The sequence below is a fragment of the Euleptes europaea genome, chromosome 2, assembly GCF_029931775.1.
Source record: "Euleptes europaea isolate rEulEur1 chromosome 2, rEulEur1.hap1, whole genome shotgun sequence".
Classification (NCBI taxonomy): domain Eukaryota; kingdom Metazoa; phylum Chordata; class Lepidosauria; order Squamata; family Sphaerodactylidae; genus Euleptes; species Euleptes europaea.
Window position 1 is genome coordinate 13,136,944 of NC_079313.1, and position 19,673 is coordinate 13,156,616.

The following is a 19,673-nucleotide window of genomic DNA, read 5'->3' on the forward strand; positions in this document are numbered from 1 at the left end:
TTTTTAATGCCTTTATTCTTGTGGGCGATTTGGGGGGACCCCTTCCAGGCCCCATATCTTGGGACCCCCTAACCCAATCTTTACAAAACTTGGGGGTTCTTGCAAAAAGGGCCCCCTCAAGCTACGCTGAAATTTTGGGACCTCTACCTCCAAAAATGCCCCCTGGAGCCGCGGAAAGGCACAAATGTGTTTTTAATGGCTTTATTCGGCTGAATTTTTCCCGAACTCGGAACTGGGCACCGAATTCCACGGACCCGAATCAGGGGAGTTTGGACTTCGGCACTTTCCGGATCAAAACGAGCTGAATTTTGCCGAATCCGAATTTAACCGAATTTTTTTTTCAACAGCCCTACCCACCATCATTGGTCCTTTGAAATGTGGTGTTGGAGGAGAGTGTTATGGATACCGTGGACTGCCAAAAAACAAAAACACAACAACCAGTGGGTTCTAGATCAAATCAAGCCTGAACTGACCCTAGAAGCTTAAATGACTAAACTGAGGCTATCGTATTTCGGTCACATTATGAGAAGGCAAGAGTCACTGGAAAAGGCAGTCATGCTAGGAAAAGTTTTGGGCAGCAGGAAAAGAGTGAGACCCAACAAGAGATGGATTGAATCAATAAAGGAAGCCACAGCCCTCAGTTTGCAAGACCTGAGCAAGGCTGTCAAAGATAGGACATTCTGGGGGACGTTGATTCACAGGGTCGCCATGAGTTGGAAGCGACTTGACAGCACTTAATACACACACACTGGGTCCTTGGCGACCCTAATCCCAGAAGAGAAATGCAGTCCTGGTGTGTATGTGGGGGGGATGTTTCTGGGGGCAGAGCTGATGTTAGTCAGCTTCCTAAGCCCTTCCAGCCCAGGAACGCCCCCTCCACCAACAGCGTGCTGCACCAGGTTTTTCCTGGGAAACCGCTTTTTTTAGCCTTTCGGCAGCTGGGAAACCGCTTTGGAGGCAGCGCAGCAGCGCCTCGGCCATGCCATCCTCGGCAGCCATAAAGCTCAGGAATGAGCTGTAAATATTCCTAATGCTCTGAGCTTGATACAAATGCATAATGATTACACTTTCTTTAAGACTAAAGTCAACCAGGCTTTAAACCGGGGAGCCCAGCGCACGAGATATGCTCACCAAAATATAAAAGTCTCTGCTGACTGGACAACACCAACAGAACCCTGCTTAAGAAGAAGAGTTGGTTTTTATATGCCGACTTTCTCTACCACTTAAGGCAGAATCAAACCTGCTTACAATCACCTTCCCTTCCCCTCCCCACAACAGACACCCTGTGAGGTAGGTGGGGCTGAGAGTGTGACTCGCCCAAGGTCACCCAGCTGGCTTCGTGTGTAGGAGCGGGGAAACAAATCCCGTTCACCAGATTAGCCTCCTCCACCGCTCATGTGGAGGAGTGGGGAATCAAACCCGGTTCTCCAGATCAGACTCCACCGCTCCAAACCACTGCTCTTAACCACTACACCACACTGGTTCTCTAAACCTTCACAATACACATTTTTATAGCGAAGGTGACAATTACGCATTGTCAGGCTGCTATCTCGGTTTCAGTATTGTTTCTGTGTTGGTACTGTACTGTCTAGCCTCAAGGCCGACCACACATACCAAGGCCTGGGAACACTGCTCCTGGGAAAGTTGACTCTGTCTGTGTATGCTGATGTTGTATAATCTCCCGCCATTTACTGCCTTATATTATCGTTCAGCTAGTGAGACTCTCATAGCTGCCATAGTTCCCTGTATGCACTGTATTGCCTTTTTGACCAGTAAAAGCCATCTGATTGGATTCTATATGACTCTGTGGTGATTTCTGGTTCGAAGGGTCAGGAGCTTACATTATGGCAGCTATCAATCTCCTTCTTCATTGTACTACTAGTCAGGCTGGAACCCAGGAGGGTTCGCCTGCCGCTTGGATGGGAGCTGAGAAGCTCTCCGAGTGACCTATTATCCTGGATTCCTCTCGGAAGGATCCCACCCTGTTACAGGACATAGTCGCTGAACTCTTCAGGACTACCCTAGAGGTTTGCCGCTTGAGGGGACTGGTACAGGAACAGTGGCAATCTCTCAAAGGGACTCTCTGGATGTTGACGTCGGAGGATACTGATACTCGTTTAGATCTTCAAGACTTGGATCAATTACTGGACGATGCCCGGTTGGCAACTGAGGATTTACAAATACTAACTGGACTTTTGGATAATCTTATTTCTTGAGAGACTCTTTCCTCTAGTTCTACCATGGCGGGAGCCCCGCCGGAGGGTTTTTCCCTGGTCCCGGATGCGGCCAGTTGTCAGGCTGAGGCCAAGCGAGTCGCTATTAGCACCGCTCTTCTCCTTGTGGAATGTACAAAGGACACCCCGGTAGCCACCTTGGCTCAAGTTTTGACCTCGACTTTTGGAGCCGAGGCACCCGCACTGGCGGTTCAAATACAACCTCTGCTGGGCGGGGAACCCGACCCCATACTCTCACTCCTGGAGACAGAACTTTTGCTGCGCATTACGGCAGAGGCTGCCCTAAGACTTGAGAACGCCAAAGTTCTTGCGGATCAGAAAGCCGCCGAAGCGGCTAAGGTCGCAAGAGAGAGAGAAGCTGCTGAAGCAGCCAGGGCGGCTGCAGCAAGAGTTAGGGATCGGGCGAACATGGACACGCGCCCCAAGGACAATGTACAAGGGCTATCAGGTCTGTCTTTTCCCCCGGCGTTTGTCCCGTCGCGCGCGACCCAACGCGCACGCCGTTTGGCTGACCGACGTCGAGACTCAGGAGAGTCTGAAGACGAGGATCTATATGGGGATAGCTCTCAATGGGCCACAAGCTTCCGGACCAGTAAACCTCATCTTACTGGTGGCCCAAGTAAGGAGGTTCACCTCTTACGAGCCCAGAATCGGGAGCTCTCCGACCGTGTTGATCAACTCCAGGAACTAATGGAATGTATGCTTCAGGAGAACAGACAATTACAACAAACCCTGATAGCCCAGACACAGCCCGTTCCGATACCGGGTCAGGGGGTACCCATACAGCCACCCCAACCACCCGCTAATGTGCCTGCTCCATCCTTGCCTCCTGGAGCTCCTGTTGTTCCTCCGCCCGGACCACCCGTGCAACCGGGCCAACCTGCGCCCGGCCCTTGGAAGCAACTCAAATTGAGGACTACGTACGACGGATCTCTCGAGACTTTGCCTTGTTTCTTGCATCAAGTGGACAGTTATATGCGAGAACAAGGACAGCTTTTCCCCACGGAAGATAGCCGGGTGCGTTATGTAGCTTCCCTTCTGACAGGTAAAGCGGCTGACTGGATGGTCCTCCAGTTTGACACCCGCTCTCGTGCTATTCGTTCCCTCAACAACTTCATGACTGCCCTGAGAAGGAGGTTTGAGAACCCCTTCCTGGGGGAAAGAGCCAAAACGGAACTCTTACAATTAAAACAAGGCTCTGCTACAGTTCGAGAATTTGCCGATGAATTTCAACGACTGGCAAGTAAAATTGTAGGTTGGCCCGAGACCACCCTGATCCATCATTTCAGGGAAGCCTTGCATCCTGACGTTCTGAACTGGTCTTACATGCGGGGCGATCCCGATACCCTCGAAGACTGGATCCTATTGGCCGAGGAAGTGGAAAGCCGCCGACGCTTTATTTCTCTCGTCCGTCAAAAGCACAAGGAAAAAGGCACCCAAAAGCCTCAACCCAAGGCACCACCGCCCGTCCCACGAAATCCTCCACGTCCGCCCCAGGAACGTGACGCCCGATTTCAGAGGGGTGCCTGTCTTACTTGCGGAGAAATGGGCCACTTTGCAGCTGTTTGCCCGCACCGCCATGAATTATTTCATCCCAGCACGACAACCCGCGCCAGAGGTCGTCCACCACCCAGAGGCACCGCGGCCACCCGCAGCGCAGCTCCGGGAAGACCCACACCCTCTGCACTCCATGCCGGGGACCCAGCCTCCCTGCCTACTACCAACGACCCCGCCGGGTCTCGGATTACAAGTGCCCCATTGGGGGACAACTTTCCCTCTTCGGATGAGGAAAATCCTTGGAATTCTCCAGCCTTAAACCTGGAATCTCCCCTCGACTTGTCAAAAAACGGCTCCGGTCTGTGGTGAATGGAGCGTCTCCACAGACCTCTCAGGATCCTCCTATCAAACCGAATGCTCCTACCAAAATCAAAGAAGTGGACTCCACCGTCTACGTGGATGCAGTTTTACAACACCTTAACGGTGGCCCACAACTACCCGTCAAAGCACTAATTGACTCCGGTTGCTGTCGCACTCTCATAAGCGAAGCCACTTTTGCTGCACTCAGAGCCGACTCTGAGGCTTTACCCGCCCCCGTCCAATTTGCCCAAATGGACGGAAGCCATTTCCAGGGGGGTCCAGTTGATCACCGCACCATAGGGGTGGCAATGGGAATTGGCTCCCACTGGGAGCAAATAGACTTCACTATAGCCCCTATCCGTTTTGAAGTGGTCTTGGGTATTAACTGGATTAAAGGACACAGTCCCAGCATTAACTGGGAAACAAACACTATCTCCTTCGCCAGTCCTATGTGCGATCAGCACCGGCAGAACTTTGCGCTGTTATATCCACCCGTCCCAGCATTGGCCTCCGATGTCCCAGCGCTTCCAGTCCTACCTAACGTCTATCGAGACTTCGTGGATGTCTTCGACCTTAAAGAATGTGACACCTTACCCCCCCACCGAGCCTCGGACTGTACAATTGAGGTGGTCAAAGACTGCACATTAACCAAAAGCAAAATTTACCCTATGAGCGCTTCCGAGCGCACTGTTCTCCGGGACTTCCTTGACAAAAACCTCGCCAGAGGGTTCATTCGCCCATCGAATGCCCCAAACTCGGCCCCCGCGTTTTTTGTCCGAAAAAAGGAGGGCGACCTTCGTTTATGCATTGACTTCCGAAAACTCAATGCGGTTACCCAAACCAACGCCTATCCTATCCCATTAATTTCTGATATTTTGGGACAGTTACAGGAGGGCCGGATATTCTCCAAACTAGACTTGGTGGAAGCCTACTACCGAGTCCGCATCCGCGAAGGAGATGAGCACCTCACTGCCTTCTCTAGCTGTTTCGGTATGTATGAATTCCTCGTGATGCCGTTCGGATTAAAAGGGGCCCCGGGGGTCTTTATGCAACTCATCAACGAAATCCTTCATGACTTGCTATATCGCGGGGTGGTGGTTTATTTAGACGACATTCTTATTTATTCAAAAACCATGGAAGAGCATGTAACTCTAGTCCGAGAAGTTCTGCAGCGCCTGCGCAACCACCAACTCTTTGCCAAACTGGCTAAATGCGAGTTTCATCAAAGCCAGCTCACATTTTTAGGATACATAATCTCCCACCAAGGTCTTCGCATGGACCCTGTCAAAGTCCAAGCCGTTCTCGATTGGACTCCCCCCACCAACCGCAAGCAAGTGCAACAGTTTTTGGGGTTTGCAAACTTTTATCGAGGGTTCATTCCTAACTTCGCCCAAGTGGCCCTACCCATTACTGATCTACTAAAAACCAAAGGGAAAGCAAACACAGCTACCTTACCTTCCGCAAAAATCCTGTGGACTGATCAATGCCAAGCTGCGTTTGTGGCTCTCAAACGCCTCTTCACATCCGAACCCGTATTACAGCACCCGGACCCAAACCAAATGTTTGTTGTGCAAGTCGATGCCTCCGATGTAGCTATGGGAGGGGCCCTTCTCCAGAAAGGTCCGGATGGCCTCCTTCACCCCTGCGCTTACTTTTCGAGGAAATTTGCGCACGCACAATTGAACTGGCCCATTTGGGAAAAAGAGGCAGCGGCCGTTCACCATGCCCTAACTCTCTGGAGGCAATTCTTAGAGGGGTCCAATATCCCCTTCGAGGTTTGGACCGATCACAAGAATCTAGCTGCCCTCACAGGGTCCCATAAACTATCAGCGAAACAACAACGTTGGGCTGAATTCTTCGCTCAGTTTCGTTTCGTCCTAAAGCATGTTCCTGGGAAGCAAAACGTTCTCGCAGATGCCCTCTCCCGGTTACCACAATACCCGGTAAAACTCGAGAGACCGACTGACTCTCTGTTCACCCCTACGCAAAGGGGAGCCCTTCCTGTACTGGCCGTGCAAACACGATCTCAGCAACAGCATCCCAGATCCAGTTCTCCAGCACCTCCAACCCGAGCGGCTACCCAACCGCCCTCGCAACAGCAACGAACCGACGATCCCGATCCTCCAACCCCACCGGCTGCCCTACCGCCTACAACCTGCGCACCACCGCACGTAAGCTCTACCCCCATAACTACTCCTAAAACTACTATAGCCGGGGGGGGGGGTCCCGCCAAGATTCCCATCTCCGAATCCTTTTTAAATACCCTTCGGGACCACTGCCTTTCTGAACGCTCCACTCATACCCTACCCCCTGGGGTAATGGAACAGGGGGGCTCATGGTACAAAGACTCTAAATTGTACGTACCTAAGGCACTTCGAAAAGACGTTTTACACTTAGCTCATGGAGTAAAAACAGCTGGACACTTTGGATTCTTAAAAACTCTCCACTTATTGCGCCGACAATTTTGGTGGGGGGGAATGCGTTCCGATGTTGACTCTTTTATTCGCAGCTGCCCTGTTTGCGCCACAATGAAACGCTCACAAGGCAAACCCCTGGGGCTACTGCAACCTCTAGAAACACCCAACAGACCATGGGAAGTGATTGCTATGGACTTTATGACTGATCTCCCTCTCAGCGGGGGAAAAACTGTATTATGGGTTGTTACCGATTTGTTTTCCAAGCAAATCCATTTGGTTCCATGCGCAGGAATCCCCTCTGCTCAAAAAATGGCCCGCCTCTTCGTGACACATATCTTCAAATTACATTCGTTTCCGCGCAAAATAATCTGTGACCGCGGCAGTGGCTTTGTTTCCAAGTTTTGGAAAGCATTTCTCAAGTTGGTGGGGGTAGAACAAGGATTGTCTACTGCATACCATCCCCAAACCGATGGTCAAACTGAACGTGTAAATGCTGTCCTTGAATGTTATTTACGCTGTTATGTTAACTACCACCAAGATAACTGGGTAGAAATGTTACCTTTTGCAGAATATGCCTACAATAATGCTGTACATCAATCTACAGGTTTTAGCCCATTCTATGCAGTGTATGGGCAGGATTTTGGTCCTGTCACTCCCACAAGCACTGTGGAGGGGGAGGGAGATCCTGACATTGCTTCCTGGGCACACACCCTCCGTACCACTTGGCCTTGGCTCATTAACAATCTCGACCGAGCCAAGCGCAAATACAAAGCACAAGCTGATAAACATCGTTCCCCCGGGGGCGAACTGCGAGTGGGTAAATTGGTCTATCTTTCCACCAAAAACCTACGTTCCACCCGTCCGTGCCTTAAACTCAATGCTAAATTCATTGGCCCATTCCCGATCACACGGGTCATAAATCCTGTCACGGTGGAATTAGCTCTCCCGAAAACCCTGAGGCGTGTGCATCCCGTTTTCCACATTAGCCTCCTGAAGCCCCATACGGCCTCCCCACGATGGCATCCCGATCCGCCCCCCGAACAGCCCATTATGGTGGGGGGGGGAAGAGCACTTTGAAGTTTCCAAAATCCTTGACTCCCGTGTTCACCATGGAAACCTACAGTATTTGGTCCGGTGGAAGCACTTCCCCCCTGCCTACGACGAATGGGTTCGCGCACGAGATGTCTCCGCCCCCAAACTAATCGATGCCTTTCACACTGCCTACCCGGACAGGCCATCCCCCTTACCGACTGGGAGGGGGCCTTAAGGGGGGCAGGATGTCAGGCTGCTATCTCGGTTTCAGTATTGTTTCTGTGTTGGTACTGTACTGTCTAGCCTCAAGGCCGACCACACATACCAAGGCCTGGGAACACTGCTCCTGGGAAAGTTGACTCTGTCTGTGTATGCTGATGTTGTATAATCTCCCGCCATTTACTGCCTTATATTATCGTTCGGCTAGTGAGACTCTCATAGCTGCCATAGTTCCCTGTATGCACTGTATTGCCTTTTTGACCAGTAAAAGCCATCTGATTGGATTCTATATGACTCTGTGGTGATTTCTGGTTCGAAGGGTCAGGAGCTTACACGCATATAGAAAGAACTCTTCTAAATTTTACATCTGCTTGTCTTCTGCATAAAATAATCAGATCCCTTCATAATATTGTGAATCCTGGGCTACATCTTTATAAAAACTTCTTCTTAATGCTCTTAACAAAGTCGTATTGCTTATCTAGGTTAAAGAACCTTGCTGAGGACACACCTGATCCCTCTCTGACATAGCAATTAAACCATGTACAAAGTATATGGCAGTAGGATCCAAGCAATTAATGTCACCTGAATAATTTATGGGTCACATTAACACAAAGGATATATATATAACTGGTTACACAGAAATCAAAAGTCTGCTTTTTGGCTCCCTTTAATTGCCGCTATTTTTTTACTGGTAAAAAACTCCTGGAAAATACTGGGGGGGGGGGAGATTCCATTTTTTTTGCCATTCGATTTCAGCTGACTTCCACCCCCGTTATTTAGGGCCATTTGATTGAACCCCACCCAGCATATGGTGTTTTAAATCACGCATTCTTGGATCCAAGAAGGAATTGACATGTCAGGAACCCTCTGCTGTTTGTCTTTTATTTTTAAATACTCTACAGAAGCACTGGCTGTGTTCAGCTTGCTACTGCTTAGACGTCCTTTCTTCACATTGTCAAAAATGTGCATAGGTAAAAAGCTGGAAATAAAACAAAATTTTCATGTACAGTTGTATCAAGGTTCTTTCTGAGTGATGCTTAGCAATGCACAGGATCCCATGGGCACATCAGTAAGACACAAAAAGAATCCGACATGGGATTGCATCGTGGCTGCGTTTTTGCAGCGTCTTACTGATGTTTGCTTGTGCACCAGTCAGATACCACACAAAAAAAGCATATATTAACACCAGAAGTTCAGAAGTTCACACTCCAGCAGAATAATAAGCCCTTATGCCAATATCTAGAGCACTCAAGGCAGGAATCCCCAATGTGGTGACTGCGGATGGCATGGTGTCCGCCGGCACCTTTTCTGGTGCCTGCCAAGTGTTTTTAGGAAGTGGGTGGGGCCAGGTAAGACTTACCCCCAGCAAGATTTCTGATTAACTATTGGAGATTTGATTGAAGAGATTTTTTAAAACAAATGTTGCTTTGGCGACAGCTGCCAGCACAACATAAGGCTCTACACTGTGCTCCTGAAGTTAAGCAGTGGCAATCATTTTTGTGGCTGGCTCCGCCATCACGCAGCATCCGTTTTGTTGCTGCACGAGGGCTGCCAGGTCCCTCGTTGCCACCGGTGGGAGGTTTTTGGGGCGGAGCTTCTGGAGGGCGGGATTTGGGGAGGGGAGGGACTTCAATGCCATAGAGTCCAATTGCCAAAGCAGCCATACCACTATACATCTGAATGTGATCAATTATATAATTTCAAGAAGGTGATTTATAATTCCAAATGTACACTTACAATATTGAAAATACTTGTCCAAACAATTCAAATTATCCTTGCAAGCTTTCACAATTATGTCCTTGTTTTGCATCATCTTCACCAGAAGTAATTTGAATATTATAAGTGTACATTTGGAATTATAAAACCTTTTTGAAATTATATAATTGATCACATTTAGGTGTATAGTGGTATTTTTTCTGTATATATGTGCTTTGGGTACCTCTCCCCTATTGATTTATTGTATTTTCTCCAGGTGAGCAGATCTCTATTGGCTGGAGATCAGTTGTAATAGTAGGAGATCTCCAGCTAGTACCAAGAGGTTGGCAACCCTTTGTTGCACCCACCATGCTATGCGAAAATGCCAAATGTGCCAACAGTTTCAAAAAGAGCAGGGACCCCTTTTTTGCTGCACCTTTTTTGGAAGATATGTTCCCATGCTTCCACCAGAAGATGGCTGAAAAGGCCCTGCATTCTGTCCCATAGCATTTCTCAGGACTAGGGTTGCAAGGTCCCTCTTCGCCACCAGCAGGAGGTTTTGGGGGCGGAGCCTGAGGAGGGGAGGGTTTGGGGAGGGGAGGGACTTCAATGCCATAGAGTCCAATTGCCAAAGCAGCCATACCACTATACATCTGAATGTGATCAATTATATAATTTCAAGAAGGTGATTTATAATTCCAAATGTACACTTACAATATTGAAAATACTTGTCCAAACAATTCAAATTATCCTTGCAAGCTTTCACAATTATGTCCTTGTTTTGCATCATCTTCACCAGAAGTATTTTGAATATTATAAGTGTACATTTGGAATTATAAAACCTTTTTGAAATTATATAATTGATCACATTTAGGTGTATAGTGGTATTTTTTCTGTATATATGTGCTTTGGGTACCTCTCCCCTATTGATTTATTGTATTTTCTCCAGGTGAGCAGATCTCTATTGGCTGGAGATCAGTTGTAATAGTAGGAGATCTCCAGCTAGTACCAAGAGGTTGGCAACCCTTTGTTGCACCCACCGTACTATGCGAAAATGCCAAATGTGCCAACAGTTTCAAAAAGAGCAGGGACCCCTTTTTTGCTGCACCTTTTTTGGAAGATATGTTCCCATGCTTCCACCAGAAGATGGCTGAAAAGGCCCTGCATTCTGTCCCATAGCATTTCTCAGGACTAGGGTTGCAAGGTCCCTCTTCGCCACCAGCAGGAGGTTTTGGGGGCGGAGCCTGAGGAGGGGAGGGTTTGGGGAGGGGAGGGACTTCAATGCCATAGAGTCCCATTGCCAAAGTGGCCATTTTCTCCAGATGCACTGATCTCTGTCAGCTGGAGATCAGTCGTAACAGTAGGAGATCTCCAGCTATTACCTGGAGGTTAACAAAAAGTACCAGTCTAGGCTTTATTAACATTTTTTATATAACAAAAACCTGAATAACTCTATCTATACATACAAAAACATACAGTGCAATAGTGTAAATCAACACTGTAACATTTAACCATAGAAAAACATAAGTGACATACAAAACCATACAACAACCTATACACAAAACAGAAGTCATCTAAAATCTTCAATAGTCCATTGGACATTTCTTCCAAGTATAGTCCTGGACAGTGTCCTAACTGTGTCCTGGACACTTACCTAATAAGGTAAGTGACTTCTTTTCTTTCTGTCTTCTTTCAACAATTTCTTCACACAAACCGAAGCCAGAAGATGCGGACATGGAAACGTCCTCTGGATTAGTAAATGTTTTCACCACTAGGTGGCTTCATCAGCCTTATTCGGTGCTACAGTTTCTGAGCAAGTTTCCCAAGGCTGATGAAGCCACCTAGTGGTGAAAACGTTTACTAATCTGGAGGACATTTCCATGCTTGTCAGCATCTTCTGGCTTCAGTTTGAGTGAAGAAATTGTTGAAAGAAGACAGAAAGAAACTTACCTTATTAGGTCCGTCCAGGACTATACTTGGAGGAAATGTCCAATGGACTATTGAAAATTTTGGATGACTTCTGTTTTGTATATAGGTTGTTGTATGGTTTTGTATGTCACTTGTGTTTTCTATGATTACATGTTGCAGTGTTGATTTACACTATTGCACTATGTGTTTTTGTATGTATAGATAGAGTTACTCAGGTTTTTGTTATATAAAAGATTGTTGATAGAGCCTAATACTGATAGTTTTTGCTGACATATACATTACGGTATTGGTGATTATTTTGGTTGATTACCTGGAGGTTGGCAACCCTACTGAGCACCGTTCTAGAGATCTTCACACTGGAAAATTTTAACTTGAGGACTGTGTTTTCAGGGGTGCAGATGTTCTATTAAAGCCCCTTCTGCGATTGGGATATATGCTGCACAGTGAATGTTGCCCACTAAGAGAAGACTCCCATCAGCCCTAGCTAACTGAGATTTTGTTAGGTGCATCCCACTGTTTCAAACCGTGCTGTGCAAAAGACATCTGCAAGCAATTTTTAAAAAATCCCCACATTTAACAGGATTTTAGGAAGTGTGGAATGCAGCACCAAGAGAAACTAGGGGATAATCAGAGAATAAAATGGGGGGGATGAATTTCCCTAAGTATCAGGAGCACATGCTGGTCCTGGAGTTCACTTCCTGTGCTGAATGCTGGCCCAGAAATCAGGCTGTGAAAAGGATGCCCGACTGGATCCCTCTCTTCTCTCATGCACAGGATCATTGCTTTGCCCCTGAGCAGAAAAATGGGACTTCAGGAGAAAGTGTGCAGGAAACCTTCTCCAAATGCTGTTCTGGAAGCCTTTTACAGCAGGCACCAAAAGAGACCAGAAGAGGTGAGTTTATGTAGTGTCTCATCTATAGCTGTTTCCAGGTTTTAGGGGGGCCCAGGCAAAGAGTTCCCATGGGCCCCTTCTCTGCCTACCACTGTCCCCCTGGTCACACCTCCCTTTCCACCCACACCTGCCCACATGCTGAAGTGGTTAAGAACGACCGACTCTAATCTGGTGAACCCTGCTCTTCCACATGAGCGGCAGACTCTAATCTGGAGAACCAGGTTTGATTCCCCACTTCTCCACATGATGCCTGCTGGGTGGCCTTGGGCTAGTCACGGTTTTCTCAGAACTACCTCAGCCCCACCTACCTCACAAGGTGACTGTCGTGGTGGGGGGGAAGGCAATTGTAAGCCACTTTGAGATTCCTTATGGTAGAGAAAAGCGGGGTATAAAAACCATCTCTTCTTCTTCCGGGTACCTTCCCCCCACCTGCCTGCATGGTGTATTAGGATTTCCACACTAGGCATGTACCAGATGTGTGTATTCACTATCCTGTAGCTTTGAAGAGATGGGCCAGATGGAAAAAAAATATTGTTCACTATGTGCTAAATGTAAAAAGTAAAAATCCCCCCCCCTCCGGTGGAAATTAGCACGTCTGGATAGGGAAGAAGGTTTTGGTGTACTTTCCTCTTGATATATTAGTTTTCTATATGCAGGGAAACATTTTGAGATGGTGCATTTAGATGCTCTGGATGTACAAAACTAGTTCTCATGGAACGGACGTGGCTTTTTCTCACTGTCGTTTCGGGCCTTCTTTTCCTAGAGGGAGTTGAGCGGTCTGGCCAAGCAGTGCGACTTGCAGCCCCGGCAGGTGGAGAGGTGGTTTCGATCTCGGCTCATCCAAGACCGGCCCAGCCTGACAAAGAAATTCTGCGAAGCCTGGTGAGCCAGAAAGGATGGTGGGCTTTTGAAGGAGGGCAGAAATGAATCCAGGAGGAGGAGGGAACATCTTCTTTGCTGCAATGCACTCAGTGTGGGGCTGCCCTTGAAGACTGTCCGAAAGCTACAGTTGGTACAGAATGCTTTAGCCAGGATATTGACTGGAGTGGGTCATATCACTCCAGTCTTGACCCATCTACACAGGTTCCCAATATGTTTCCGGGCACAATTCAAGTTGCTGATGCTGACCTTTAATACCCTATATGCCTTGGCATCAGCGTAACTGAAGGACCTACGTCCTTATAAACCAACCCGACCACTATGGTCATCCTCCAAGGCCCTGCTTTGGGTGCCTTCTGAGATTAGGCCGGTGGCAACCCGGGACAGGGACTTCTCCGTCATGGCACCAAAACTCTGAGGCTCTTCCCCCCCAGGGAGACTTGTCATCATCATTTATTGATTACTATTCCATTTATTTACTAGCTCCTTTGACCAAAGGTCTTGAGCTTAACCATAACAATAATACATAATACGACACCAAATAATCAATTTACAACACCCAATGTATACTTAAGGTTAAAACACAGTAGAAAACAATTACTAAACATAGCATCACCAATACCAGGGAGACTTATCATCATCATTTATTGATTACGGTCAAAGACCAGTTACATTAAAAAAATCATAAATAATTAAAATAATGTCTAATATTTGATCAGCTAAAACAAGAATTTAATTACACCAGCTTTTAATAAAATAGTCTACTTATCATGCAGACATTATGACATCTTCTTCTGCCTTATTACCCATGCCCTGGCACAAAATCTCGCAACCTGATAGGTAATATCATTGGCACGGTCATCTAATAAAAGAGTTGTGTAGCTATCTCTAGCTCTGTCTGGGAAGCTAGACAGGATTGGGCTGATAAACATATTGCAAATATCTTGATAAAATGGGGAATGTAAGAGAACATGTTCAACTGTTTCCACCATTCCAGATTGACAAGGATAGAGGCAACGTTCACGAGGGATGCGCGTATATCTGCCTTCAAGGAGTGCAGATGGCAGGGGAGCCTTGTCTGTCCCCTTTTGTGGCCATTTTTTAATTCTGTCTGGTGTTTTAATTGCTGTTTTTATGTTGTTGTTGTTGTATGTTTATTTTTAGCTTTGGTTTTAATGATGTGTGTTTCTTTGATCTTAATTGGTTTTTAAGCCACGTTTTTAATGTGTGTTTTTTAAATGTGTTAGTTGCTTTGGTGTCCGTGATTGTAAATAATTTTGTAAATAAATAACTTTGGGGTTCCTGGAGCATTAAATTACTTCTCTGGTACTTCTCTGATGTGAACTGCTCTGTCAGACCAAAGGGCCTTCTACCTAGGGTTGCCAGGTGGCTTGGAATCCATCGGCCAGCTCACAGCAAGAATCACGAGCGCGGCCACAAGCAACGTGATCCCATCACTTCTGGTGTACTTCCGGAAGCACCGCAGCACAAAGGGATGATTTACCACTCAAATGGGGGGTTTGAATGGTAAATCGTCACATTGCGCTGCGGCACTTCCGGAAGTAAATTGGATGTGACTGGATCGCCTCGCTCGTGGCTGCGCATGTGTGACCCCCTCAGCCAGCCCGATACCCCGATACCCCTCAGCCAGCCCAATACTTCTGTCAACAGCCCTCATTTGTGGAATGTCCCCAGTACTTGGTGTTCAGAAAAAGAATGTCTCTGAACATGGAGGTGTCAGGCATCCCGAACCACCGCCTGGGGTGCCTGTGATGGTGGTGGTGGGGGAACATTTTGAAGTTGCCAAAATCTTGGACTCGCGTATCCATCAGGGATCCCTCCAGTATCTGGTTCATTGGAAACACTTCAGTTCTGCTCAAGATGAGTGGGTATGCTCGCGCGATGTCTCCGCCCCTCGTCTGGTCCGTGAATTCCATGCTGCCTACCCGCACAGGCCAGCGTCCGAGTAATGGAAGGGGGGAGCCTTTGGGGGGGCAGAATGTCAGGCATGGAAATGCAGGAAATGCCAGGCATGGTCTGACAGAGGATGTTGTGCTTTCTCCAGGTGCTGGCCAAGGTCGGCTGGAACAACTGCCAACTATGTGTTTTGACTCTGGACTCTGTGAAACTCTTGCCTCAAGGGGAGGGGGGTTATCATAGCATCCAATGCTTCTGATTTGTTCTATGCCCTTTCATATATGCCCTGCACCAGGCTTTTATTTCTCATTAGTGCCATCTTGACTCTTAGCTGCTGTGGATCTTCCAATAAATCAACTCTCTTTTGGACTACTTGTCTGTGGATGTTGTTTATGGGATTGTCATGGGACAAGTGCTGACAGGAGGTTCTGTTGAGCAGAAGTGTCCCTCATGAAGTGATCTAGTGCCCCTTTAAAACTGGGAAGCCGTTGCTGTGTTTTGCAGTAGAGAGTCCTGGAAGCTAACTTCACATAAATAATGACTTTCTTTCCATCCCGCATCTAGTGCCGCTGAGTATCACTGGTGGGCCCTTAAATGCGTGTGTTATGAGAAAGATCATTCCACTCTGAAAGTCCTGTGATTGACTAAGTTCTGAGAGGTGGCGCTGGACAAGTCCACAAAGCCCCTTCCCCTGGCTTCTTCCACCCAGCTGAACCCTGACTTCTGTTTCTCTGCTTGTTTTGCAGTTGGAGGACCACCTTTTATATCACATCCTTCACCACAGTCCTGGCTGTCCTGTATGATGTGAGTACGGAGCCTCCAACCAGTTATTTTAAGTTTTTTTTTTAATGTACCGTGGTCTTTAGTTGTCAGCCTTCTTGAGCAGGACTCTCAAGAGGTGGCACAGAAGTATCCTGAACTAATATAAACCATTTCCAAAATGGCAGCCTGCTGGTTTGTTGATGGTCCCCACAACTGGGTGTTTGTGATGTGGCACCTACTTGGGAAGGGGGGGCTGCCTATTTTGTTGAGCGCAAGGTGGAATGTCCCAGTATCTGGCCGATGGAACACAACTTGCCATCATTCCCAGAAAGCACCCCAACATGGCCCCCAAAGTCCCCATCCAGTCACAGCAGAGGTTCAAAACTGAAAGATTGAAAAATAGCACAGTTGTATGTGTGTAGAGTACCAGTTAAGCTGTAGCTATCATTTTGCAGCATGCTCCACCTCCGGCAGCAGCCATTTAATAGCAGCCATTTTGTTGCTGAGCCCACCATGCCGTGTCTAAATTCCAAATGGGCCCACAGGCTCAAAATGATGGGGACCCCTGGAATCATAGAGTTGGAAGGGACCACCAGGGTCATCTAGTCCAACCCCCTCCACAATGCAGGAAACTCACAACTACCTCCCACTCACACACACCCAGTGACCAGAAGATGGCCAAGATGCCCTCCCTCTCATGATTTGCCTAAGGTCATAGAATCAGCATTGCTGACAGATGGCCATCTAACCTCCCCTTAAAAACCTCCAGAGAAGGAGAGCTCACCACCTCCTGAGGAAGCCTGTTCCACTGAGGAACTGCTCTGTTAGAAAATTCTTCCTAACGTCTAGACGGAAGCTCTTTTGATTTAATTTCAACCCGTTGGTTCTGGTCCGACCTTTTGGGCCAACAGAAAACAACTCGGCACCATCCTCTATATGACAGCTCTTCAAGTACTTGAAGATGTACTATCATATCCCCTGCTCAAGTACACCATGACACCGGGACTATTGCTTAGAAGTAGGGGTAAGGCGATGGTGTAATAGTGCCAATTTCAAAAATTTGATATAAAATGGCAACGGCAGACAGAAGTTTAGAGGAGGACCTAAGTTGTAACTGTGATGGGTGACCGTGGGTAGTCACTTGCTCTCAGCCCAGTGGCCACATAGTTAATGTGTTCTTGTGGTCTCTATGAAGCCATTTGCGATACCTCTGGACCAGAGCAACAGCCAGATTGTTCAGGTCAATGGTGTTCTCGCACTGAGCGAACGACATCCCACACTTCACACTTCCATCTTGACGACTCCTCCTGTTTGTGTCAAACTCCCTTGTGACTAGTGTCTGGGGTGGTGGGATGCGGTTCTCCAAAGTTGTGTCTCGTTGCAGAAATCCTGGTTCTGGGACTTTCGTGAGTGCTGGACTGGGTATCCACAGCAGGTAAGTGGCCAAGAAATCCTCAACATGGAAACAAGCATACAGACACTGCAGATATCCCAAAGCACAGCTGCCAGTAAAGGGCTGCTCCATCTGACCTGGCTTTACTCCTTTTTTTAAGCCTCATTCATGAACTTTGACCCCTAAAGGTCTCTGAAGGCAGTGTCTGAAGGATCTCATCCTCCTATGTAGGCATTCAGTATCCTCCCTCAAAATGTGGTTCCATTTTTTCCACAATGGCTAATAGCAACTGATAGACCTCTCTTTCATATCAGAGGCCTTCTTCTATAAGTCCCCTACCATCAGTGGTACAGTGGGTAGCCACAAAGAGGTCTTTTCAAAGGCAGCTCTGGAACAGCCTCCCCAATAGGTCTGCATCTGGCACCCTTCTCTGCTGGTATTTCACTGATTACTTAAGACAGTTTATGGGTGATTGTGGTGTTTGAAAGCCCCCCCCCCCTCAAGCCATAATAGTAAAGCAGAACCTCCAGGCACAGAGAGAGTCTACCTCTGAATAGTCAGATGCTGCTTATGGGCTATCCAGAGGCACTGGAAGCCAGATGGGGGACTAGAGCAGCACCCCCAAAGGTGTTGGCTTGGACCTGTTGACATTTTCTCCCTGTGAAGATGCTAAATCTTTGCTGCTGCTGGCATGGCACTTCTCTGGTCAGGGGGAGGAGTCACTCCTTGTGAGTTTCAAGCAGGTTTCCCCCATTGCTGCCTCAGGAGAAGCCACAGCCATTGGATGCTGGTGGCATAGAGGGCAACCAGGTGATCACTTGAGCCGAACTTTGGGTGTTGATGGGATAACTCAGACTCGCCCCTCCTTTCTCGTTTCCTTTCCAGCCATTTCTGCCCTCCATCTTTGCCTTATACATGCTGCAGCTTTCCTTCTACGGCTCCCTGGTCATCACCCTCCCGTTTGACGTGAAGAGGAAGGTGAGTGAAGAGCGTCAGACAGGGTCTACAGAAAGCCCGTCTTTATGTGCCTTTCCAGTATCAGCCCACTGGATCCCCTCCTGGTTGATGATGTGAGATGGGGAATTACAACCTTGCATCGAAAAAACATCCATAAGGATTCAGATTTAAATGGTACGGTTCTTGTAGGTTATCCGGGCTGTGTAACCGTGGTCTTGGAATTTTCTTTCCTGACGTTTCGCCAGCAACTGTGGCAGGCATCTTCAGAGTAGTGTTACTACTCTGAAGATGCCTGCCACAGTTGCTGGCGAAACGTCAGGAAAGAAAATTCCAAGACCACGGTTACACAGCCCGGATAACCTACAAGAACCAATAAACTCTGACCGTGAAAGCCTTCGACAATATTTTAAATGGTACGGTTCCTTAAGTGGTATGGAAAGTCGGTATATAAGTCGGCATCACTGTGGTGCATGCCCTTTTTACATCTAGATTTGATTACTACAATTCTATGTGGGGCTGACTAGATTAGATTACTACAATTCTGTGTGGGGCTGACTTGAAAAGTTTTCTGAAACTTCAACTGATCCAGAATGCTGCAGCCAGAGGTTGATTGGAATGGGTCATAGGAACCATATCACTCAGTCTTGGCCTATCTCCACTGGCTTCCAATTTGTTTCCGAGCACAATTCAAGGTGTTGGGTTAGGGTTCCCTACTACCCAGTCATGGCAAGCAATTGTTATCCAACTTGGCGGCCATTGTAAGGGCAGAAAGGTGGGATATACATTCTGTAAATAAATAGTAGAGAGCCAGCGTGGTGTAGTGGTTAAAGTGTCAGACTAGGATCTAGGAAACCCAGGTATGAATCCTCACTCAGCCGTGGAATGACCTTGGGCCAGTCACACAGGGGCATTTTTCACGGAAGATTTTGCTTCTCTTTTGCCGTGGAGCAAAAAAAACCCCGATTTAAATTATTTTTTCATGGCAGCAGACCTTCCCCCCCAATCCTTAAGCGGTTTTGTTTTTTCACGGGAAAAACTGCGCAGTATTCTGCACCGCTTTCCTCTGTCCCTTTCATTCCGCTCATGACTCACCACCCTCCCCCTTCACCCAGCCCCGCCCACTTTGCCCATGATGCTGCTTCGCTCCATCTGGCCTCTAGATGTCACTCTCTTGCTGGTGATGTGACAACACTCTCCCGGACGTGCACGGGCACTGACTCGAAATTGTCGCTCCCCCCCCCAATTCCGTCAGAATAGCAGTCGGTAGATGCATGTTTACAGGTGGTTGCATGTTGCTGCCAACCTCTCTCCTCTTGCTCTACAACTTGTAAGCAGAACGGAAAACGGCAGTGCAGACCTACATTTGAAAAGCCCATTTTATTGATTTTTGCATGTCCTCATCGCAGTTTATATGTTATTAATGACAGTGTCAGTTTACAAACATCGCGGTTCATTCAGTGATTTCACTGTTGCTGAAACGTTATGCCTAC

General features: G+C 47.6%; 1 pseudogene; it reads left to right on the forward strand.

Annotated features, from left to right (window-relative positions):
* LOC130473129 (ceramide synthase 4-like) overlaps positions 1 to 19,673 on the forward strand; it is a 58,417-nt pseudogene that overhangs the window by 4,154 nt on the left and 34,590 nt on the right.